We start from the raw sequence: 24,919 nt of genomic DNA, 5'->3' as shown, positions 1-24,919 counted from the left end.
AGCTGAGGGTCCGACAACGCTTTAGGGGGAGCGTGCTTGTGAGGGCGCGGATTAGTGTTAGCGTACGGGTTAGGATTAGGGGGCGGGTGAGGGTCAGGCTTCGGGGAAGGGTTAGGGTTAGGGTTCGGGCTAGGGTTAGGGTTAGGGGACGGGGAAGGTTTAGGGTCGAGGTGAGGTTCCGACAACGCTTTAGGGGGAGCGTGCGTGTGAGGGCGCGGGTTAGTGTGAGCCTACGGGTTAGGATTAGGGGACGGGTGAGGGTCAGGCTTCGGGGAAGGGTTAGGGTTAGGGTTCGGGCTAGGGTTAGGGTTAGGGGACGGGGACGGTTTAGGATCCAGGTGAGGGTCCGACAACGCTTTAGGGGGAGCGTTCATGTGAGGGCGCGGATTAGTGTTAGCGTACGGGTTAGGATTAGGGGACGGGTGAGGGTCAGGCTTCGGGGAAGGGTTAGGGTTAGGGTTCGGGCTAGGGTTAGGGTTAGGGGACGGGGAAGGTTTAGGGTCGAGGTGAGGTTCCGACAACGCTTTAGGGGGAGCGTGCGTGTGAGGGCGCTGGTTAGTGTGAGCCTACGGGTTAGGATTAGGGGACGGGTGAGGGTCAGGCTTCGGGCATGGGTTAGGGTTAGGGTTCGGGCTAGGGTTAGGGTTAGGGGACGGGGACGGTTTAGGGTCCAGGTGAGGGTCCGACAACGCTTTAGGGGGAGCGTGCGTGTGAGGGCGCGGGTTAGTTTGAGCCTACGGGTTAGGATTAGGGGACGGGTGAGGGTCATGCTTCGGGGAAGGGTTAGGGTTAGGGTTCGGGCTAGGGTTAGGGTTAGGGGACGGGGACGGTTTACGGTCCAGGTGAGGGTCCGACAACGCTTTAGGGGGATCGTGCGTGTGAGGGCGTGGGTTAGTGTGAGCCTACGGGTTAGGATTAGGCGACGGGTGAGGGTCAGGCTTCGGGGAAGTGTTAGGGTTAGGGTTCGGGCTAGGGTTAGGGTTAGGGGACGGGGACGGTTTAGGGTCCAGGTGAGGTTCCGAGAACGCTTTAGGGGGAGCGTGCGTGTGAGGGCGCGGGTTAGTGTTACCATACGGGTTAGGATTATGGGACGGGTGAGCGTCAGGCTTCGGGGAAGGGTTAGGGTTAGGGTTTGGGCTAGGGTTAGGGTTAGGGGACGGGGACGGTTTAGGGTCCAGGTGAGGGTCCGACAACGCTTTAGGGGGAGCGTGCGTGTGAGGGCGTGGGTTAGTGTTAGCGTACGGGTTACGATTAGGGGACGGGTGAGGGTCAGGCTTCGGGGAAGGGTTAGGGTTAGGGTTCGGGCTAGGGTTAGTGTTAGTTGACGGGGACGGTTTAGGGTCCAGGTGAGGGTCCGACAACGCTTTAGGGGGAGCGTGCGTGTGAGGGCGCGGGTTAGTGTGAGCCTACGGGTTAGGATTAGGGGACGGGTGAGGGTCAGGCTTCGTTGAAGGGTTAGGGTTAGGGTTCGGGCTAGGGTTAGGGTTAGGGGACGGGGACGGTTTAGGGTCGAGGTGAGGGTCCGACAACGCTTTAGGGGGAGCGTGCGTGTGAGGGCGCGGAGTAGTGTGAACCTACGGGTTAGGATTAGGGGACGGGTGAGGGTCAGGCTTCGGGGAAGGGTTAGGGTTAGGGTTCGGGCTAGGGTTAGGGTTAGGGGACGGGGACGGTTTAGGGTCCAGGTGAGGGTCCGACAACGCTTTAGGGGGATCGTGCGTGTGAGGGCGCGGGTTAGTGTGAGCCTACGGGTTAGGATTAGGTGACGGGTGATGGTCAGGCTTCGGGGAAGGGTTAGATTAGGGTTCGGGCTATGGTTAGGTTTAGGGGACGGGGACGGTTTAGGGTCCAGGTGAGGGTCCGACAACGCTTTAGGGGGAGCGTGCGTGTGAGGGCGCGGGTTAGCGTGAGCCTACGGGTTAGGATTAGGGGACGGGTGAGTGTCAGGCTTCGGGGAAGTGTTAGGGTTAGGGTTCGGGCTAGGGTTAGGGTTAGCGGACAGGGACGGTTTAGGGTCCAGGTGAGGGTCCGACAACGCTTTAGGGGGAGCGTGCGTGTGAGGGCGCGGGTTAGTGTGAGCCTATGGCTTACAATTAGGGGACGGGTGAGCGTCAGGCTTCGGGGAAGGGTTAGGGTTAGGGTTCGGGCTAGGGTTAGGGTTAGGGGACGGGGACGGTTTAGGGTCCAGGTGAGGGTCCGACAACGCTTTAGGGGGAGCATGCGTGTGAGGGCGCGGGTTAGTGTGAGCCTACGGGTTAAGATTAGGGGACGGGTGAGGGTCAGGCTTCGGGGAAGGGTTAGGGTTAGGGTTCGGGCTAGGGTTAGGGTTAGGGGACGGGGACGGTTTAGGGTCCATGTGAGGGTCTGACAACGCTTTAGGGGGAGCGTGCGTGTGAGGGCGCGGGTTAGTGTTAGCGTACGGGTTAGGATTAGGGGACGGGTGAGGGTCAGGCTTCGGGGAAGGGTTAGGGTTAGGGTTCGGGCTAGGGTTAGGGTTAGGGGACGGGGACGGTTTGGGGTCGAGGTGAGGGTCCGAGAACGCTTTAGGGGGAGCGTGCGTGTGAGCGCGTGGGTTAGTGTGAGCCTACGGGTTAGGATTAGGGGACGGGTGAGGGTCAGGCTTCGGGGAAGGGTTAGGGTTAGGGTTCGGGCTAGGGTTAGGGTTAGGGGACGGGGACGGTTTAGGGTCCAGGTGAGGGTCCGACAACGCTTTAGGGGGAGCGTGCGTGTGAGGGCGCGGGTTAGTGTTAGCGTACGGGTTAGGATTAGGGGACGGGTGAGGGTCAGGCTTCGGGGAAGGGTTAGGGTTAGGGTTCGGTCTATGGTTAAGGTTAGGGTACTTGGACGGTTTAGGGTCCAGGTGAGGTTCCGAGAATGCTTTAGGGGGAGCGTGCGTGTGAGGGCGCGGGTTAGTGTGAGCCTACGGGTTAGGATTAGGGGACGGGTGAGGGTCAGGCTTCGGGGAAGGGTTAGGGTTAGGGTTCGGGCTAGGGTTAGGGTTAGGGGACGGGGACGGTTTAGGGTCCAGGTGAGGGTCCGACAACGCTTTAGGGGGAGCGTGCGTGTGAGGATGCGGGTTGGTGTGAGCCTACGGGTTAGGATTAGGGGACGGGTGAGGGTCAGGCTTCGGGGAAGGGTTAGGGTTAGGGTTCGGGCTAGGGTTAGGGTTAGGGGACGGGGACGGCTTAGGGTCCAATTGAGGGTCCGACAACGCTTTAGGGGGAGCGTGCGTGTGAGGGCGCGGGTTAGTGTTAGCGTACGTGTTAGGATTAGGGGACGAGTGAGGGTCAGGCTTCGGGGAAGGGTTAGGGTTAGGGTTCGGGCTAGGGTTAGGGTTAGGGGACGGGGACGGTTTAGGGTCCATGTGAGTGTCTGACAATGCCTTAGGGGGAGCGTGCGTGTGAGGGCGTGGGTTAGTGTTAGCGTACGGGTTAGGATTAGGGGACGGGTGAGGGTCAGGCTTCGGGGAAGGGTTAGTGTTAGGGTTCGGGCTAGGGTTAGGGTTAGGGGACGGGGAAGGTTTAGGGTCGAGGTGAGGTTCCGACAACGCTTTAGGGGGAGCGTGCGTGTGAGGGCGCTGGTTAGTGTGAGCCTACGGGTTAGGATTAGGGGACGGGTGAGGGTCAGGCTTCGGGCATGGGTTAGGGTTAGGGTTCGGGCTAGGGTTAGGGTTAGGGGACGGGGACGGTTTAGGGTCCAGGTGAGGGTCCGACAACGCTTTAGGGGGAGCGTGCGTGTGAGGGCGCGGGTTAGTTTGAGCCTACGGGTTAGGATTAGGGGACGGGTGAGGGTCAGGCTTCGTTGAAGGGTTAGGGTTAGGGTTCGGGCTAGGGTTAGGGTTAGGGTACGGGGAGGGTTTAGGGTCCAGGTGAGGGTCCAACAACGCTTTAGGGGGAGCGTGCGTGTCAGGGCACGGGTTAGTGTGAGCCTACGGGTTAGGATTAGGGGACGGGTGAGCGTCAGGCTTCGGGGAAGTGTTAGGGTTAGGGTTCGGGCTAGGGTTAGGTTTAGGGGACGGGGACGGTTTAGGGTCCAGGTGAGGGTCCGACAACGCTTTAGGGGGAGCATGCGTGTGAGGGCCCGGGTTATTGTTAGCGTGCGGGTTAGGATTAGGGGACGGGTGAGTGTCAGGCTTCGGGGAAGGTTTAGGGTTAGGGTTCGGGCTAGGGTTAGTGTTAGGGGACGGGGACGGTTTAGGGTCCAGGTGAGGGTCTGACAACGCTTTAGGGGGAGTGTGCGTGTGTGGGCGCGAGTTAGAGTGAGCGTACGGGTTAGGATTAGGGGACGGGTGAGGGTCAGGCTTCGGGGAAGTGTTATGATTAGGGTTCGGGCTAGGGTTAGGGTTAGGGGACGGGGACGGTTTAGGGTCCTGGTGAGGGTCCGACAACGCTTTAGGGGGAGCGTGCGTGTAAGGGCGCGGGTTAGTGTGAGCCTACGGGTTAGGATTAGGGGACGGGTGAGGGTCAGGCTTCGGGGAAGGGTTAGGGTTAGGGTTCGGGCTAGGGTTAGGGTTAGGGGACGGGGACGGTTTAGGATCCAGCTGAGGGTCCGACAACGCTTTAGGGGGAGCGTGCGTGTGAGGGCGCGGGTTAGTGTTAGCGTACGGGTTAGGATTAGGGGACGGGTGAGGGTCAGGCTTCGGGGAAGGGTTAGGGTTAGGGTTCGGGCTAGGGTTAGGGTTAGGGGACGGGGACGGTTTAGGGTCGAGGTGAGGGTCCGACAACGCTTTAGGGGGAGCGTGCGTGTGAGGGCGCGGGTTAGTGTGAGCCTACGGGTTAGGATTAGGGGACGGGTGAGGGTCAGGCTTCGGGGAAGGATTAGGGTTAGGGTTCGGGCTAGGGTTAGGGTTAGTGGACGGGGACGGTTTAGGGTCCAGGTGAGGGTCCGACAACGCTTTAGGGGGAGCGTGCGTGTGAGGGCGCGGGTTAGTGTGAGCCTACGGGTTAGGATTAGGGGACGGGTGAGCGTCAGGCTTCGGGGAAGGGTTAGGGTTAGGGTTCGGGCTAGGGTTAGGGTTAGGGGACGGGGACGGTTTAGGGTCGAGGTGAGGGTCCGACAACGCTTTAGGGGGAGCGTGCGTGTGAGGGCGCGGGTTAGTGTTAGCGTATGGCTTAGGATTAGGGGACGGGTGAGGGTCATGCTTCGGGGAAGGGTTAGGGTTAGGGTTCGGGCTAGGGTTAGGGTTAGGGGACGGGGACGGTTTAGGGTCCAGGTGAGGGTCCGACAACGCTTTAGGGGGATCGTGCGTGTGAGGGCGCGGGTTAGTGTGATCCTACGGGTTAGGATTAGGTGACGGGTGAGGGTCAGGCTTCGGGGAAGGTTTAGGGTTAGGGTTCGGGCTAGAGTTAGGGTTAGGGGACGGGGACGGTTTAGGGTCCAGGTGAGGGTCTAACAACGCTTTAGGGGGAGCGTGCGTGTGAGGGCCTGGGTTAGTGTTAGCGTGCGGGTTAGGATTAGGGGACGGGTGAGGGTCAGGCTTCGGGGAAGGGTTAGGGTTAGGGTTCGGGCTAAGGTTAGGGTTAGGGGACGGGGACGGCTTAGGGTCCAATTGAGGGTCCGACCACGCTTTAGGGGGAGCGTGCGTGTGAGGGCGCGGGTTAGTGTTAGCGTACGGGTTAGCATTAGGGGACGGGTGAGGTCAGGCTTCGGGGAAGGGTTAGGGTTAGGGTTCGGGCTAGGGTTAGGGTTAGGGGACGGGGACGGTTTAGGGTCCAGTTGAGGTTCCGACAATGCTTTAGGGGGAGCGTGCATGTGAGGGCGCGGGTTAGTGTGAGCCTACGGGTTAGGATTAGGGGACGGGTTTGGGTCAGGCTTCGGGGAAGGGTTAGTGTTAGGGTTCGGGCTAGGGTTAGGGTTAGGGGACGGGGACGGTTTAGGGTCCAGGTGAGGGTCCGAGAACGATTTAGGGGGAGCGTGCATGTGAGGGCACGGGTTAGTGTGAGCATCCGGGTTAGGATTAGGGGACGGATGAGGGTCAGGCTTCGGGGAAGGGTTAGGGTTAGGGTTCGGGCTAGGGTTAGGGTTAGGGGACGGGGACGGTTTAGGGTCCAGGTGAGGGTCCGACAACGCTTTAGGGGGAGCGTGCGTGTGAGGGCGCGGGTTAGTGTTAGCGTACGGGTTAGGATTAGGGGACGGGTGAGGGTCAGGCTTCGGGGAAGGGTTAGGGTTAGGGTTCGGGCTAGGGTTAGGGTTAGGGGACGGGGACGGTTTAGGGTCGAGGTGAGGGTCCGACAACGCTTTAGGGGGAGCGTTCGTGTGAGGGCGCTGGTTAGTGTGAGCCTACGGGTTAGGATTAGGGGACGGGTGAGGGTCAGGCTTCGGGGAAGGATTAGGGTTAGGGTTCGGGCTAGGGTTAGGGTTAGGGGACGGGGACGGTTTAGGGTCCAGGTGAGGGTCCGACAACGCTTTAGGGGGAGCGTGCGTGTGAGGGCGCGGGTTAGTGTGAGCCTACGGGTTAGGATTAGGGGACGGGTGAGCGTCAGGCTTCGGGGAAGGGTTAGGGTTAGGGTTCGGGCTAGGGTTAGGGTTAGGGGACGGGGACGGTTTAGGGTCGAGGTGAGGGTCCGACAACGCTTTAGGGGGAGCGTGCGTGTGAGGGCGCGGGTTAGTGTTAGCGTATGGCTTAGGATTAGGGGACGGGTGAGGGTCATGCTTCGGGGAAGGGTTAGGGTTAGGGTTCGGGCTAGGGTTAGGGTTAGGGGACGGGGACGGTTTAGGGTCCAGTTGAGGGTCCGACAACGCTTTAGGGGGATCGTGCGTGTGAGGGCGCGGGTTAAGGTGATACTACGGGTTAGGATTAGGTGACGGGTGAGGGTCAGGCTTCGGGGAAGGTTTAGGGTTAGGGTTCGGGCTAGGGTTAGGGTTAGGGGACGGGGACGGTTTAGGGTCCAGGTGAGGTTCCGACAATGCTTTAGGGGGAGCGTGCGTGTGAGGGCGCGGGTTAGTGTGAGCCTACGGGTTAGGATTAGGGGACGGGTGAGGGTCAGGCTTCGGGGAAGGGTTAGGGTTAGGGTTCGGGCTAGGGTTAGGGTTAGGGGACGGGGACGGTTTAGGGTCCAGGTGATGGTCCGACAACGCTTTAGGGGGAGCGTTCGTGTGAGGGCGCGGGTTAGTGTGAGCCTACAGGTTAGGATTAGGGGACGGGTGAGGGTCAGGCTTCGTTGAAGGGTTAAGGTTAGGGTTCGGGCTAGGGTTAGGTTTAGGGTACGGGGACGGTTTAGGGTCCAGGTGAGGGTCCGACAACGCTTTAGGGGGAGCGTGCGTGTGAGGGCGCGGGTTAGTGTGAGCCTACGGGTTAGGATTAGGGGACGGGTGAGGGTCAGGCTTCAGGGAAGTGTTAGGGTTAGGGTTCGGGCTAGAGTTAGGGTTAGGGGACGGGGACGGTTTAGGGTCCAGGTGAGGGTCTAACAACGCTTTAGGGGGAGCGTGCGTGTTAGGGCCTGGGTTAGTGTTAGCGTGCGGGTTAGGATTAGGGGATGGGTGAGGGTCAGGCTTCGGGGAAGTGTTAGGGTTAGGGTTCGGGCTAGGGTTAGGGTTAGGGGACGGGGACGGCTTAGGGTCCAATTGAGGGTCCGACCACGCTTTAGGGGGAGCGTGCGTGTGAGGGCGCGGGTTAGTGTTAGCGTACGGGTTAGCATTAGGGGACGGGTGAGGGTCAGGCTTCGGGGAAGGGTTAGGGTTAGGGTTCGGGCTAGGGTTAGGGTTAGGGGACGGGGACGGTTTAGGGTCCAGGTGAGGTTCCGACAATGCTTTAGGGGGAGCGTGCATGTGAGGGCGCGGGTTAGTGTGAGCCTACGGGTTAGGATTAGGGGACGATTGAGGGTCAGGCTTCGGGGAAGGGTTAGGGTTAGGGTTCGGGCTAGGGTTAGGGTTAGGGGACGGGGACGGTTTAGGGTCCAGGTGAGGGTCCTAGAACGCTTTAGGGGGAGCGTGCATGTAAGGGCGCGGGTTAGTGTGAGCATCCGGGTTAGGATTAGGGGACGGATGAGGGTCAGGCTTTGGGGAAGGGTTGGGGTTAGGGTTCGGGCTAGGTTTAGGGTTAGGGGACGGGGACGGTTTAGGGTCCAGGTGAGGGTCCGACAACGCTTTAGGGGGAGCGTGCGTGTGAGGGTGCGAGTTAGTGTGTGCGTACAGGTTAGGATTAGGGGACGGGTGAGGGTCAGGCTTCGGGGAAGTGTTATGGTTAGGGTTCGGGCTAGGGTTAGGGTTAGGGGATGGGGACGGTTTAGGGTCCTGGTGAGGGTCAGACAATGCTTTAGGGGGAGCGTGCGTGTAAGGGCGCGGGTGAGTGTGAGCCTACGGGTTAGTATTAGGGGACGGGTGAGGGTCAGGCTTCGGGGAAGGGTTAGGGTTAGGGTTCGGGCTAGGGTTAGGGTTAGGGGACGGGGACGGTTTAGGATCCAGCTGAGGGTCCGACAACGCTTTAGGGGGAGCGTGCATGTGAGGGTGTGGGTTAGTGTTAGCGTACGGGTTAGGATTAGGGGACGGGTGAGCGTCAGGCTTCGGGGAAGGGTTAGGGTTAGGGTTCAGGCTAGGGTTAGAGTTAGGGGACGGGGACGGTTTAGGGTCGAGGTGAGGGTCCGACAACGCTTTAGGGGGATCGTGCGTGTGAGGGCGCGGGTTAGTGTTAGCGTACGGCTTAGGATTAGGGGACGGGTGAGGGTCATGCTTCGGGGAAGGGTTAGGGTTAGGGTTCGGGCTAGGGTTAGGGTTAGGGGACGGGGACGGTTTAGGGTCCAGGTGAGGGTCCGACAACGCTTTAGGGGGATCGTGCGTTTGAGGGCGCGGGTTAGTGTGATCCTACGGGTTAGGATTAGGTGACGGGTGAGGGTCAGGCTTCGGGGAAGGCTTAGGGTTAGGGTTCGGGCTAGGGTTAGGGTTAGGGGACGGGGACGGTTTAGGGTCCAGGTGAGGGTCCGACAACGCTTTAGGGGAGCGTGCGTGTGAGGGCGCGGGTTAGTGTTACCGTACGGGTTAGGATTAGGGGACGGGTGAGCGTCAGGCTTCGGGGAAGGGTTAGGGTTAGGGTTCGGGCTAGGGTTAGGGTTAGGGGACGGGGACGGTTTAGGGTCCAGGTGAGGGTCCGACAACGCTTTAGGGGGAGCGTGCGTGTGAGGGCGCGGGTTAGTGTGAGCGTACGGGTTAGGATTAGGGGACGGGTGAGGGTCAGGCTTCAGGGAAGTGTTAGGGTTAGGGTTCGGGCTAGGGTTAGGGTTAGGGGATGGGGACGGTTTAGGCTCCAGGTGAGGGTCCGAAAACGCTTTAGGGGGAGCGTGCGTGTAAGGGCACGGGTTAGTGTGAGCCTACGGTTTAGGATTAGGGGACGGGTGAGGGTCAGGCTTCGGGGAAGGGTTAGGGTTAGGGTTCGGGCTAGGTTTAGGGTTAGGGGACGGGGACGGTTTAGGGGCCAGGTGAGGGTCCGACAACGCTTTAGGGGGAGCGTGGGTGTGAGGGCGCGGGTTAGTGTTAGTGTACGGGTTAGGATTAGGGGACGGGTGAGGGTCAGGCTTTGGGGAAGGGTTAGGGTTAGGGTTCGGGCTAGGGTTAGGGTTAGGGGACGGGGACGGTTTAGGGTCCAGGTGAGGGTCCGACAACGCTTTAGGGGGATCGTGCGTGTGAGGGCGCGGGTTAGTGTTAGCGTACGGCTTAGGATTAGGGGACGGGTGAGCGTCAGGCTTCGGGGAAGGGTTAGGGTTAGGGTTCGGGCTAGGGTTAGGGTTAGGGGATGGGGACGGTTTAGGGTCCATGTGAGGGTCTGACAACGCCTTAGGGGGAGCGTGCGTGTGAGGGCGTGGGTTAGTGTTAGCGTACGGGTTAGGATTAGGGGACGGGTGAGGGTCAGGCTTCGGGGAAGGGTTAGGGTTAGGGTTCGGGCTAGGGTTAGGGTTAGGGGACGGGGACGGTTTAGGGTCCAGGTGAGGGTCCGACAACGCTTTAGGGGGAGCGTGCGTTTGAGGGCGCGGGTTAGTGTGAGCCTACGGGTTAGGATTAGGGGACGGGTGAGGGTCAGGCTACGGGGAAGGGTTAGGGTTAGGGTTCGGGCTAGGGTTAGGGTTAGGGGACGGGGACGGTTTAGGGTCCAGGTGAGGTTCCGACAATGCTTTAGGGGGAGCGTGCATGTGAGGGGGCGGGTTAGTGTGAGCCTACGGGTTAGGATTAGGGGACGGGTGAGGGTCAGGCTTCGGGGAAGGGTTAGGGTTAGGGTTCGGGCTAGGGTTAGGGTTAGGGGACGGGGACGGTTTAGGGTCCAGGTGAGGGTCCTAGAACGCTTTAGGGGGAGCGTGCATGTGAGGGCGCGGGTTAGTGTGAGCATCCGGGTTAGGATTAGGGGACGGATGAGGGTCAGGCTTTGGGGAAGGGTTAGGGTTAGGGTTCGGGCTAGGGTTAGGGTTAGGGGACGGGGACGGTTTAGGGTCCAGGTGAGGGTCCGACAACGCTTTACGGGGAGCGTGCGTGTGAGGGCGCGAGTTAGTGTGTGCGTACAGGTTAGGATTAGGGGACGGGTGAGGGTCAGGCTTCGGGGAAGTGTTATGGTTAGGGTTCGGGCTAGGGTTAGGGTTAGGGGATGGGGACGGTTTAGGGTCCTGGTGAGGGTCAGACAATGCTTAGGGGGAGCGTGCGTGTAAGGGCGCGGGTGAGTGTGAGCCTACGGGTTAGTATTAGGGGACGGGTGAGGGTCAGGCTTCGGGGAAGGGTTAGGGTTAGGGTTCGGGCTAGGGTTAGGGTTAGGGGACGGGGACGGTTTAGGATCCAGCTGAGGGTCCGACAACGCTTTAGGGGGAGCGTGCATGTGAGGGTGTGGGTTAGTGTTAGCGTACGGGTTAGGATTAGGGGACGGGTGAGGGTCAGGCTTCGGGGAAGGGTTAGGGTTAGGGTTCAGGCTAGGGTTAGGGTTAGGGGACGGGGACGGTTTAGGGTCGAGGTGAGGGTCCGACAACGTTTTAGGGGGATCGTGCGTGTGAGGGCGCGGGTTAGTGTTAGCGTACGGCTTAGGATTAGGGGACGGGTGAGGGTCATGCTTCGGGGAAGGGTTAGGGTTAGGGTTCGGGCTAGGGTTAGGGTTAGGGGACGGGGACGGTTTAGGGTCCAGGTGAGGGTCCGACAACGCTTTAGGGGGATCGTGCGTGTGAGGGCGCGGGTTAGTGTGATCCTACGGGTTAGGATTAGGTGACGGGTGAGGGTCAGGCTTCGGGGAAGGCTTAGGGTTAGGGTTCGGGCTAGGGTTAGGGTTAGGGGACGGGGACGGTTTAGGGTCCAGGTGAGGGTCCGACAACGCTTTAGGGGAGCGTGCGTGTGAGGGCGCGGGTTAGTGTTACCGTACGGGTTAGGATTAGGGGACGGGTGAGCGTCAGGCTTCGGGGAAGGGTTAGGGTTAGGGTTCGGGCTAGGGTTAGGGTTAGGGGACGGGGACGGTTTAGGGTCCAGGTGAGGGTCCGACAACGCTTTAGGGGGAGCGTGCGTGTGAGGGCGCGGGTTAGTGTGAGCGTACGGGTTAGGATTAGGGGACGGGTGAGGGTCAGGCTTCAGGGAAGTGTTAGGGTTAGGGTTCGGGCTAGGGTTAGGGTTAGGGGATGGGGACGGTTTAGGGTCCAGGTGAGGGTCCGAAAACGCTTTAGGGGGAGCGTGCGTGTAAGGGCGCGGGTTAGTGTGAGCCTACGGTTTAGGATTAGGGGACGGGTGAGGGTCAGGCTTCGGGGAAGGGTTAGGGTTAGGGTTCGGGCTAGGTTTAGGGTTAGGGGACGGGGACGGTTTAGGGTCCAGGTGAGGGTCCGACAACGCTTTAGGGGGAGCGTGGGTGTGAGGGCGCGGGTTAGTGTTAGTGTACGGGTTAGGATTAGGGGACGGGTGAGGGTCAGGCTTTGGGGAAGGGTTAGGGTTAGGGTTCGGGCTAGGGTTAGGGTTAGGGGACGGGGACGGTTTAGGGTCCAGGTGAGGGTCCGACAACGCTTTAGGGGGATCGTGCGTGTGAGGGCGCGGGTTAGTGTTAGCGTACGGCTTAGGATTAGGGGACGGGTGAGCGTCAGGCTTCGGGGAAGGGTTAGGGTTAGGGTTCGGGCTAGGGTTAGGGTTAGGGGACGGGGACGGTTTAGGGTCCATGTGAGGGTCTGACAACGCCTTAGGGGGAGCGTGCGTGTGAGGGCGTGGGTTAGTGTTAGCGTACGTGTTAGGATTAGGGGACGGGTGAGGGTCAGGCTTCGGGGAAGGGTTAGGGTTAGGGTTCGGGCTAGGGTTAGGGTTAGGGGACGGGGACGGTTTAGGGTCCAGGTGAGGGTCCGACAACGCTTTAGGGGGAGCGTGCGTTTGAGGGCGCGGGTTAGTGTGAGCCTACGGGTTAGGATTAGGGGACGGGTGAGGGTCAGGCTTCGGGGAAGGGTTAGGGTTAGGGTTCGGGCTAGGGTTAGGGTTAGGGGACGGGGACGGTTTAGGGTCGAGGTGAGGGTCCGACAACGCTTTAGGGGGAGCGTGCGTGTGAGGGCGCGGGTTAGTGTTAGCGTATGGCTTAGGATTAGGGGACGGGTGAGGGTCATGCTTCGGGGAAGGGTTAGGGTTAGGGTTCGGGCTAGGGTTAGGGTTAGGGGACGGGGACGGTTTAGGGTCCAGGTGAGGGTCCGACAACGCTTTAGGGGGATCGTGCGTGTGAGGGCGCGGGTTAGTGTGATCCTACGGGTTAGGATTAGGGGACGGGTGAGGGTCAGGCTTCGGGGAAGGGTTAGGGTTAGGGTTCGGGCTAGGGTTAGGGTTAGGGGACGGGGACGGTTTAGGGTCCAGGTGAGGTTCCGACAATGCTTTAGGGGGAGCGTGCGTGTGAGGGCGCGGGTTAGTGTGAGCCTACGGGTTAGGATTAGGGGACGGGTGAGGGTCAGGCTTCGGGGAAGGGTTAGGGTTAGGGTTCGGGCTAGGGTTAGGGTTAGGGGACGGGGACGGTTTAGGGTCCAGGTGATGGTCCGACAACGCTTTAGGGGGAGCGTGCGTGTGAGGGCGCGGGTTAGTGTGAGCCTACATGTTAGGATTAGGGGACGGGTGAGGGTCAGGCTTCGTTGAAGGGTTAAGGTTTGGGTTCGGGCTAGGGTTAGGGTTAGGGTACGGAGACGGTTTAGGGTCCAGGTGAGGGTCCGACAACGCTTTAGGGGGAGCGTGCGTGTGAGGGCACGGGTTAGTGTGAGCCTACGGCTTAGGATTAGGGGACGGGTGAGGGTCAGGCTTCGGGGAAGTGTTAGGGTTAGGGTTCGGGCTAGGGTTAGGGTTAGGGGACGGGGACGGTTTAGGGTCCAGGTGAGGGTCTAACAACGCTTTAGGGTGAGCGTGCGTGTGAGGGCCTGGGTTAGTGTTAGCGTGCGGGTTAGGATTAGGGGACGGGTGAGGGTCAGGCTTCGGGGAAGGGTTAGGGTTAGGGTTCGGGCTAGGGTTAGGGTTAGGGGACGGGGACGGCTTAGGGTCCAATTGAGGGTCCGACCACGCTTTAGGGGGAGCGTGCGTGTGAGGGCGCGGGTTAGTGTTAGCGTACGGGTTAGGATTAGGGCACGGGTGAGGGTCAGGCTTCGGGGAAGGGTTAGGGTTAGGGTTCGGGCTAGGGTTAGGGTTAGGGGACGGGGACGGTTTAGGGTCCAGGTGAGGTTCCGACAATGCTTTAGGGGGAGCGTGCATGTGAGGGCGCGGGTTAGTGTGAGCCTACGGGTTAGGATTAGGGGACGGGTGAGGGTCAGGCTTCGGGGAAGGGTTAGGGTTAGGGTTCGGGCTAGGGTTAGGGTTAGGGGATGGGGACGGTTTAGGGTCCAGGTGAGGGTCCGACAACGCTTTAGGGGGAGCGTGCATGTGAGGGCGCGGGTTAGTGTGAGCATCCGGGTTAGGATTAGGGGACGGGTGAGGGTCAGGCTTCGGGGAAGGGTTAGGGTTAGGGTTCGGGCTAGGGTTAGGGTTAGGGGATGGGGACGGTTTAGGGTCCTGGTGAGGGTCAGACAATGCTTTAGGGGGAGCGTGCGTGTAAGGGCGCGGGTGAGTGTGAGCCTACGGGTTAGTATTAGGGGACGGGTGAGGGTCAGGCTTCGGGGAAGGGTTAGGGTTAGGGTTCGGGCTAGGGTTAGGGTTAGGGGACGGGGACGGTTTAGGATCCAGCTGAGGGTCCGACAACGCTTTAGGGGGAGCGTGCATGTGAGGGTGTGGGTTAGTGTTAGCGTACGGGTTAGGATTAGGGGACGGGTGAGCGTCAGGCTTCGGGGAAGGGTTAGGGTTAGGGTTCAGGCTAGGGTTAGAGTTAGGGGACGGGGACGGTTTAGGGTCGAGGTGAGGGTCCGACAACGCTTTAGGGGGATCGTGCGTGTGAGGGCGCGGGTTAGTGTTAGCGTACGGCTTAGGATTAGGGGACGGGTGAGGGTCATGCTTCGGGGAAGGGTTAGGGTTAGGGTTCGGGCTAGGGTTAGGGTTAGGGGACGGGGACGGTTTAGGGTCCAGGTGAGGGTCCGACAACGCTTTAGGGGGATCGTGCGTGTGAGGGCGCGGGTTAGTGTGATCCTACGGGTTAGGATTAGGTGACGGGTGAGGGTCAGGCTTCGGGGAAGGCTTAGGGTTAGGGTTCGGGCTAGGGTTAGGGTTAGGGGACGGGGACGGTTTAGGGTCCAGGTGAGGGTCCGACAACGCTTTAGGGGAGCGTGCGTGTGAGGGCGCGGGTTAGTGTTACCGTACGGGTTAGGATTAGGGGACGGGTGAGCGTCAGGCTTCGGGGAAGGGTTAGGGTTAGGGTTCGGGCTAGGGTTAGGGTTAGGGGACGGGGACGGTTTAGGGTCCAGGTGAGGGTCCGACAACGCTTTAGGGGGAGCGTGCGTGTGAGGGCGCGGGTTAGTGTGAGCGTACGGGTTAGGATTAGGGGACGGGTGAGGGTCAGGCTTCAGGGAAGTGTTAGGGTTAGGGTTCGGGCTAGGGTTAGGGTTAGGGGATGGGGACGGTTTAGGCTCCAGGTGAGGGTCCGAAAACGCTTTAGGGGGAGCGTGCGTGTAAGGGCGCGGGTTAGTGTGAGCCTACGGTTTAGGATTAGGGGACGGGTGAGGGTCAGGCTTCGGGGAAGGGTTAGGGTTAGGGTTCGGGCTAGGTTTAGGGTTAGGGGACGGGGACGGTTTAGGGGCCAGGTGAGGGTCCGACAACGCTTTAGGGGGAGCGTGGGAGTGAGGGCGCGGGTTAGTGTTAGTGTACGGGTTAGGATTAGGGGACGGGTGAGGGTCAGGCTTTGGGGAAGGGTTAGGGTTAGGGTTCGGGCTAGGGTTAGGGTTAGGGGACGGGGACGGTTTAGGGTCCAGGTGAGGGTCCGACAACGCTTTAGGGGGAGCGTGGGTGTGAGGGCGCGGGTTAGTGTTAGTGTACGGGTTAGGATTAGGGGACGGGTGAGGGTCAGGCTTTGGGGAAGGGTTAGGGTTAGGGTTCGGGCTAGGGTTAGGGTTAGGGGACGGGGACGGTTTAGGGTCCAGGTGAGGGTCCGACAACGCTTTAGGGGGATCGTGCGTGTGAGGGCGCGGGTTAGTGTTAGCGTACGGGTTAGGATTAGGGGACGGGTGAGCGTCAGGCTTCGGGGAAGGGTTAGGGTTAGGGTTCGGGCTAGGGTTAGGGTTAGGGGATGGGGACGGTTTAGGGTCCATGTGAGGGTCTGACAACGCCTTAGGGGGAGCGTGCGTGTGAGGGCGTGGGTTAGTGTTAGCGTACGGGTTAGGATTAGGGGACGGGTGAGGGTCAGGCTTCGGGGAAGGGTTAGGGTTAGGGTTCGGGCTAGGGTTAGGGTTAGGGGACGGGGACGGTTTAGGGTCCAGGTGAGGGTCCGACAACGCTTTAGGGGGAGCGTGCGTTTGAGGGCGCGGGTTAGTGTGAGCCTACGGGTTAGGATTAGGGGACGGGTGAGGGTCAGGCTTCGGGGAAGGGTTAGGGTTAGGGTTCGGGCTAGGGTTAGGGTTAGGGGACGGGGACGGTTTAGGGTCCAGGTGAGGTTCCGACAATGCTTTAGGGGGAGCGTGCATGTGAGGGCGCGGGTTAGTGTGAGCCTACGGGTTAGGATTAGGGGACGGGTGAGGGTCAGGCTTCGGGGAAGGGTTAGGGTTAGGGTTCGGGCTAGGGTTAGGGTTAGGGGACGGGGACGGTTTAGGGTCCAGGTGAGGGTCCTAGAACGCTTTAGGGGGAGCGTGCATGTGAGGGCGCGGGTTAGTGTGAGCATCCGGGTTAGGATTAGGGGACGGATGAGGGTCAGGCTTTGGGGAAGGGTTAGGGTTAGGGTTCGGGCTAGGGTTAGGGTTAGGGGACGGGGACGGTTTAGGGTCCAGGTGAGGGTCCGACAACGCTTTACGGGGAGCGTGCGTGTGAGGGCGCGAGTTAGTGTGTGCGTACAGGTTAGGATTAGGGGACGGGTGAGGGTCAGGCTTCGGGGAAGTGTTATGGTTAGGGTTCGGGCTAGGGTTAGGGTTAGGGGATGGGGACGGTTTAGGGTCCTGGTGAGGGTCAGACAATGCTTTAGGGGGAGCGTGCGTGTAAGGGCGCGGGTGAGTGTGAGCCTACGGGTTAGTATTAGGGGACGGGTGAGGGTCAGGCTTCGGGGAAGGGTTAGGGTTAGGGTTCGGGCTAGGGTTAGGGTTAGGGGACGGGGACGGTTTAGGATCCAGCTGAGGGTCCGACAACGCTTTAGGGGGAGCGTGCATGTGAGGGTGTGGGTTAGTGTTAGCGTACGGGTTAGGATTAGGGGACGGGTGAGGGTCAGGCTTCGGGGAAGGGTTAGGGTTAGGGTTCAGGCTAGGGTTAGGGTTAGGGGACGGGGACGGTTTAGGGTCGAGGTGAGGGTCCGACAACGTTTTAGGGGGATCGTGCGTGTGAGGGCGCGGGTTAGTGTTAGCGTACGGCTTAGGATTAGGGGACGGGTGAGGGTCATGCTTCGGGGAAGGGTTAGGGTTAGGGTTCGGGCTAGGGTTAGGGTTAGGGGACGGGGACGGTTTAGGGTCCAGGTGAGGGTCCGACAACGCTTTAGGGGGATCGTGCGTGTGAGGGCGCGGGTTAGTGTGATCCTACGGGTTAGGATTAGGTGACGGGTGAGGGTCAGGCTTCGGGGAAGGCTTAGGGTTAGGGTTCGGGCTAGGGTTAGGGTTAGGGGACGGGGACGGTTTAGGGTCCAGGTGAGGGTCCGACAACGCTTTAGGGGAGCGTGCGTGTGAGGGCGCGGGTTAGTGTTACCGTACGGGTTAGGATTAGGGGACGGGTGAGCGTCAGGCTTCGGGGAAGGGTTAGGGTTAGGGTTCGGGCTAGGGTTAGGGTTAGGGGACGGGGACGGTTTAGGGTCCAGGTGAGGGTCCGACAACGCTTTAGGGGGAGCGTGCGTGTGAGGGCGCGGGTTAGTGTGAGCGTACGGGTTAGGATTAGGGGACGGGTGAGGGTCAGGCTTCAGGGAAGTGTTAGGGTTAGGGTTCGGGCTAGGGTTAGGGTTAGGGGATGGGGACGGTTTAGGGTCCAGGTGAGGGTCCGAAAACGCTTTAGGGGGAGCGTGCGTGTAAGGGCGCGGGTTAGTGTGAGCCTACGGTTTAGGATTAGGGGACGGGTGAGGGTCAGGCTTCGGGGAAGGGTTAGGGTTAGGGTTCGGGCTAGGTTTAGGGTTAGGGGACGGGGACGGTTTAGGGTCCAGGTGAGGGTCCGACAACGCTTTAGGGGGAGCGTGGGTGTGAGGGCGCGGGTTAGTGTTAGTGTACGGGTTAGGATTAGGGGACGGGTGAGGGTCAGGCTTTGGGGAAGGGTTAGGGTTAGGGTTCGGGCTAGGGTTAGGGTTAGGGGACGGGGACGGTTTAGGGTCCAGGTGAGGGTCCGACAACGCTTTAGGGGGATCGTGCGTGTGAGGGCGCGGGTTAGTGTTAGCGTACGGCTTAGGATTAGGGGACGGGTGAGCGTCAGGCTTCGGGGAAGGGTTAGGGTTAGGGTTCGGGCTAGGGTTAGGGTTAGGGGACGGGGACGGTTTAGGGTCCATGTGAGGGTCTGACAACGCCTTAGGGGGAGCGTGCGTGTGAGGGCGTGGGTTAGTGTTAGCGTACGTGTTAGGATTAGGGGACGGGTGAGGGTCAGGCTTCGGGGAAGGGTTAGGGTTAGGGTTCGGGCTAGGGTTAGGGTTAGGGGACGGGGACGGTTTAGGGTCCAGGTGAGGGTCCGACAACGCTTTAGGGGGAGCGTGCGTTTGAGGGCGCGGGTTAGTGTGAGCCTACGGGTTAGGATTAGGGGACGGGTGAGGGTCAGGCTTCGGGGAAGGGTTAGGGTTAGGGTTCGGGCTAGGGTTAGGGTTAGGGGACGGGGACGGTTTAGGGTCGAGGTGAGGGTCCGACAACGCTTTAGGGGGAGCGTGCGTGTGAGGGCGCGGGTTAGTGTTAGCGTATGGCTTAGGATTAGGGGACGGGTGAGGGTCATGCTTCGGGGAAGGGTTAGGGTTAGGGTTCGGGCTAGGGTTAGGGTTAGGGGACGGGGACGGTTTAGGGTCCAGGTGAGGGTCCGACAACGCTTTAGGGGGATCGTGCGTGTGAGGGCGCGGGTTAGTGTGATCCTACGGGTTAGGATTAGGGGACGGGTGAGGGTCAGGCTTCGGGGAAGGGTTAGGGTTAGGGTTCGGGCTAGGGTTAGGGTTAGGGGACGGGGACGGTTTAGGGTCCAGGTGAGGTTCCGACAATGCTTTAGGGGGAGCGTGCGTGTGAGGGCGCGGGTTAGTGTGAGCCTACGGGTTAGGATTAGGGGACGGGTGAGGGTCAGGCTTCGGGGAAGGGTTAGGGTTAGGGTTCGGGCTAGGGTTAGGGTTAGGGGACGGGGACGGTTTAGGGTCCAGGTGATGGTCCGACAACGCTTTAGGGGGAGCGTGCGTGTGAGGGCGCGGGTTAGTGTGAGCCTACAGGTTAGGATTAGGGGACGGGTGAGGGTCAGGCTTCGTTGAAGGGTTAAGGTTAGGGTTCGGGCTAGGGTTAGGGTTAGGGTACGGAGACGGTTTAGGGTCCAGGTGAGGGTCCGACAACGCTTTAGGGGGAGCGTGCGTGTGAGGGCACGGGTTAGTGTGAGCCTACGGCTTAGGATTAGGGGACGGGTGAGGGTCAGGCTTCGGGGAAGTGTTAGGGTTAGGGTTCGGGCTAGGGTTAGGGTTAGGGGACGGGGACGGTTTAGGGTCCAGGTGAGGGTCTAACAACGCTTTAGGGTGAGCGTGCGTGTGAGGGCCTGGGTTAGTGTTAGCGTGCGGGTTAGGATTAGGGGACGGGTGAGGGTCAGGCTTCGGGGAAGGGTTAGGGTTAGGGTTCGGGCTAGGGTTAGGGTTAGGGGACGGGGACGGCTTAGGGTCCAATTGAGGGTCCGACCACGCTTTAGGGGGAGCGTGCGTGTGAGGGCGCGGGTTAGTGTTAGCGTACGGGTTAGGATTAGGGCACGGGTGAGGGTCAGGCTTCGGGGAAGGGTTAGGGTTAGGGTTCGGGCTAGGGTTAGGGTTAGGGGACGGGGACGGTTTAGGGTCCAGGTGAGGTTCCGACAATGCTTTAGGGGGAGCGTGCATGTGAGGGCGCGGGTTAGTGTGAGCCTACGGGTTAGGATTAGGGGACGGGTGAGGGTCAGGCTTCGGGGAAGGGTTAGGGTTAGGGTTCGGGCTAGGGTTAGGGTTAGGGGACGGGGACGGTTTAGGGTCCAGGTGAGGGTCCGACAACGCTTTAGGGGGAGCGTGCATGTGAGGACGCGGGTTAGTGTGAGCATCCGGGTTAGGATTAGGGGACGGGTGAGGGTCAGGCTTCGGGGAAGGGTTAGGGTTAGGGTTCGGGCTAGGGTTAGGGTTAGGGGACGGGGACGGTTTAGGGTCCAGGTGAGGGTCTGACAACGCTTTAGGGGGAGCGTGCGTGTGAGGGCGCGAGTTAGTGTGTGCGTACGGGTTAGGATTAGGGGACGGGTGAGGGTCAGGCTTCGGGGAAGTGTTATGGTTAGGGTTCGGGCTAGGGTTAGGGTTAGGGGACGGGGACGGTTTAGGGTCCTGGTGAGGGTCCGACAACGCCTTAGGTGGAGCGTGCGTGTAAGGGCGCGGGTGAGTGTGAGCCTACGGGTTAGTATTAGGGGACGGGTGAGGGTCAGGCTTCGGGGAAGGGTTAGGGTTAGGGTTCGGGCTAGGGTTAGGGTTAGGGGACGGGGACGGTTTAGGATCCAGCTGAGGGTCCGACAACGCTTTAGGGGGAGCGTGCATGTGAGGGTGTGGGTTAGTGTTAGCGTACGGGTTAGGATTAGGGGACGGGTGAGGGTCAGGCTTCGGGGAAGGGTTAGGGTTAGGGTTCAGGCTAGGGTTAGGGTTAGGGGACGGGGACGGTTTAGGGTCGAGGTGAGGGTCCGACAACGCTTTAGGGGGATCGTGCGTGTGAGGGCGCGGGTTAGTGTTAGCGTACGGCTTAGGATTAGGGGACGGGTGAGGGTCATGTTTCGGGGAAGGGTTAGGGTTAGGGTTCGGGCTAGGGTTAGGGTTAGGGGACGGGGACGGTTTAGGGTCAGGTGAGTGTCCGACAACGCTTTAGGGGGATCGTGCGTGTGAGGGTGCGGGTTAGTGTGATCCTACGGGTTAGGATTAGGTGACGGGTGAGGGTCAGGCCTCGGGGAAGGGTTAGGGTTAGGGTTCGGGCTAGGGTTAGGGTTAGGGGACGGGGACGGTTTAGGGTCCAGGTGAGGGTCCGACAACGCTTTAGGGGGAGCGTGCGTGTGAGGGCGCGGGTTACTGTGAGCCTACGGCTTAGGGTTAGGGGACGGGTGAGGGTCAGGCTTCGGGGAAGTGTTAGGGTTAGGGTTCGGGCTAGGGTTAGGGTTAGGGGACGGGGACGGTTTAGGGTCCAGGTGAGGGTCTAACAACGCTTTAGGGGGAGCGTGCATGTGAGGGCCTGGGTTAGTGTTAGCGTGCGGGTTAGGATTAGGGGACGGGTGAGGGTCAGGCTTCGGGGAAGGGTTAGGGTTAGGGTTCGGGCTAGGGTTAGGGTTAGGGGACGGGGACGGCTTAGGGTCCAATTGAGGGTCCGACCACGCTTTAGGGGGAGCGTGCGTGTGAGGGCACGAGTTAGTGTGTGCGTACGGGTTAGGATTAGGGGACGGGTGAGGGTCAGGCTTCGGGGAAGTGTTATGGTTAGGGTTCGGGCTAGGGTTAGGGTTAGGGGACGGGGACGGTTTAGGGTCCTGGTGAGGGTCTGAAAACGCTTTAGGGGGAGCGTGCGTGTAAGGGCGCGGGTGTGTTTGAGCCTACGGGTTAGTATTAGGGGACGGGTGAGGGTCAGGCTTCGGGGAAGGGTTAGGGTTAGGGTTCGGGCTAGGGTTAGGGTTAGGGGACGGGGACGGTTTAGGATCCAGCTGAGGGTCCGACAACGCTTTAGGGGGAGCGTGCATGTGAGGGTGTGGGTTAGTGTTAGCGTACGGGTTAGGATTAGGGGACGGGTGAGGGTCAGGCTTCGGGGAAGGGTTAGGGTTAGGGTTCAGGCTAGGGTTAGGGTTAGGGGACGGGGACGGTTTAGGGTCGAGGTGAGGGTCCGACAACGCTTTAGGGGGAGCATGCTTGTGAGGGCGCGGGTTAGTGTTAGCGTACGGCTTAGGATTAGGGGACGGGTGAGGGTCATGCTTCGGGGAAGGGTTATGGTTAGGGTTCGGGCTAGGGTTAGGGTTAGGGGACGGGGACGGTTTAGGGTCCAGGTGAGTGTCCGACAACGCTTTAGGGGGATCGTGCGTGTGAGGGCGCGGGTTAGTGTGATCCTACGGGTTAGGATTAGCTGACGGGTGAGGGTCAGGCTTCGGGGAAGGGTTAGGGTTAGGGTTCGGACTAGGGTTAGGGTTAGGGGACGGGGACGGTTTAGGGTCCAGGTGAGGGTCCGACAACGCTTTAGGGGAGCGTGCGTGTGAGGGCGCGGGTTAGTGTTACCGTACGGGTTAGGATTAGGGGACGGGTGAGCGTCAGGCTTCGGGGAAGGGTTAGGGTTAGGGTTCGGGCTAGGGTTAGGGTTAGGGGACGGGGACGGTTTAGGGTCCAGGTGAGGGTCCGACAACGCTTTAGGGGGAGCGTGCGTGTGAGGGCGTGGGTTAGTGTTAGCGTACGGGTTAGGATTAGGGGACGGGTGAGGGTCAGGCTTCGGGGAACGGTTAGGGTTAGGGTTCGGGCTAGGGTTAGGGTTAGGGGACGGGGACGCTTTAGGGTCCAGGTGAGGGTCCGACAACGCTTTAGGGGGAGCGTGCGTGTGAGGGCGCGGGTTAGTGTGAGCCTACGTGTTAGGATTAGGGGACGGGTGAGGGTCAGGCTTCGTTGAAGGGTTAGGGTTAGGGTTCGGGCTAGGGTTAGGGTTAGGGGACGGGGTCGGTTTAGGGTCCAGGTGAGGGTCCGACAACGCTTTAGGGGGAGCGTGCGTGTGAGGGCGCGGGTTAGTGTGAGCGTACGGGTTAGGATTAGGGGACGGGTGAGGGTCAGGCTTCGGGGAAGTGTTAGGGTTAGGGTTCGGGCTAGGGTTAGGGTTAGGGGATGGGGACGGTTTAGGGTCGAGGTGAGGGTCCGAAAACGCTTTAGGGGGAGTGTGCGTGTGAGGGCGCGGGTTAGTGTGAGCCTACGGGTTAGGATTAGGGGACGGGTGAGGGTCAGGCTTCGGGGAAGGGTTAGGGTTAGGGTTCGGGCTAGGGTTAGGGTTAGGGGACGGGGATGGTTTAGGGTCCAGGTGAGGGTCCGACAACGCTTTAGGGGGAGCGTGCGTGTGAGGGTGCGGGTTAGTGTGAGCATACGGGTTAGGATTAGGGGACGGGTGAGGGTCAGGCTTCGGGGAAGGGTTAGGGTTAGGGTTCGGGCTAGGGTTAGGCTTAGGGGACGGGGACGGTTTAGGGTCCAGGTGAGGGTCCGACAACACTTTAGGGGGATCGTGCGTGTGAGGGCGCGGGTTAGTGTGAGCCTACGGTTTAGGATTAGGTGACGGGTGATGGTCAGGCTTCGGGGAAGGGTTAGATTAGGGTTCGGGCTATGGTTAGGGTTAGGGGACGGGGACGGTTTAGGGTCCTGGTGAGGGTCCGACAACGCCTTAGGTGGAGCGTGCGTGTAAGGGCGCGGGTGAGTGTGAGCCTACGGGTTAGTATTAGGGGACGGGTGAGGGTCAGGCTTCGGGGAAGGGTTAGGGTTAGGGTTCGGGCTAGGGTTAGGGTTAGGGGACGGGGACGGTTTAGGATCCAGCTGAGGGTCCGACAACGCTTTAGGGGGAGCGTGCATGTGAGGGTGTGGGTTAGTGTTAGCGTACGGGTTAGGATTAGGGGACGGGTGAGGGTCAGGCTTCGGGGAAGGGTTAGGGTTAGGGTTCAGGCTAGGGTTAGGGTTAGGGGACGGGGACGGTTTAGGGTCGAGGTGAGGGTCCGACAACGCTTTAGGGGGATCGTGCGTGTGAGGGCGCGGGTTAGTGTTAGCGTACGGCTTAGGATTAGGGGACGGGTGAGGGTCATGTTTCGGGGAAGGGTTAGGGTTAGGGTTCGGGCTAGGGTTAGGGTTAGGGGACGGGGACGGTTTAGGGTCAGGTGAGTGTCCGACAACGCTTTAGGGGGATCGTGCGTGTGAGGGTGCGGGTTAGTGTGATCCTACGGGTTAGGATTAGGTGACGGGTGAGGGTCAGGCCTCGGGGAAGGGTTAGGGTTAGGGTTCGGGCTAGGGTTAGGGTTAGGGGACGGGGACGGTTTAGGGTCCAGGTGAGGGTCCGACAACGCTTTAGGGGGAGCGTGCGTGTGAGGGCGCGGGTTACTGTGAGCCTACGGCTTAGGGTTAGGGGACGGGTGAGGGTCAGGCTTCGGGGAAGTGTTAGGGTTAGGGTTCGGGCTAGGGTTAGGGTTAGGGGACGGGGACGGTTTAGGGTCCAGGTGAGGGTCTAACAACGCTTTAGGGGGAGCGTGCATGTGAGGGCCTGGGTTAGTGTTAGCGTGCGGGTTAGGATTAGGGGACGGGTGAGGGTCAGGCTTCGGGGAAGGGTTAGGGTTAGGGTTCGGGCTAGGGTTAGGGTTAGGGGACGGGGACGGCTTAGGGTCCAATTGAGGGTCCGACCACGCTTTAGGGGGAGCGTGCGTGTGAGGGCACGAGTTAGTGTGTGCGTACGGGTTAGGATTAGGGGACGGGTGAGGGTCAGGCTTCGGGGAAGTGTTATGGTTAGGGTTCGGGCTAGGGTTAGGGTTAGGGGACGGGGACGGTTTAGGGTCCTGGTGAGGGTCTGAAAACGCTTTAGGGGGAGCGTGCGTGTAAGGGCGCGGGTGTGTTTGAGCCTACGGGTTAGTATTAGGGGACGGGTGAGGGTCAGGCTTCGGGGAAGGGTTAGGGTTAGGGTTCGGGCTAGGGTTAGGGTTAGGGGACGGGGACGGTTTAGGATCCAGCTGAGGGTCCGACAACGCTTTAGGGGGAGCGTGCATGTGAGGGTGTGGGTTAGTGTTAGCGTACGGGTTAGGATTAGGGGACGGGTGAGGGTCAGGCTTCGGGGAAGGGTTAGGGTTAGGGTTCAGGCTAGGGTTAGGGTTAGGGGACGGGGACGGTTTAGGGTCGAGGTGAGGGTCCGACAACGCTTTAGGGGGAGCATGCTTGTGAGGGCGCGGGTTAGTGTTAGCGTACGGCTTAGGATTAGGGGACGGGTGAGGGTCATGCTTCGGGGAAGGGTTATGGTTAGGGTTCGGGCTAGGGTTAGGGTTAGGGGACGGGGACGGTTTAGGGTCCAGGTGAGTGTCCGACAACGCTTTAGGGGGATCGTGCGTGTGAGGGCGCGGGTTAGTGTGATCCTACGGGTTAGGATTAGCTGACGGGTGAGGGTCAGGCTTCGGGGAAGGGTTAGGGTTAGGGTTCGGACTAGGGTTAGGGTTAGGGGACGGGGACGGTTTAGGGTCCAGGTGAGGGTCCGACAACGCTTTAGGGGAGCGTGCGTGTGAGGGCGCGGGTTAGTGTTACCGTACG

This window comes from Lagenorhynchus albirostris, chromosome 5, assembly GCF_949774975.1.
Source record: "Lagenorhynchus albirostris chromosome 5, mLagAlb1.1, whole genome shotgun sequence".
NCBI lineage: Eukaryota > Metazoa > Chordata > Mammalia > Artiodactyla > Delphinidae > Lagenorhynchus > Lagenorhynchus albirostris.
This window is presented reverse-complemented; position numbering follows the sequence as displayed.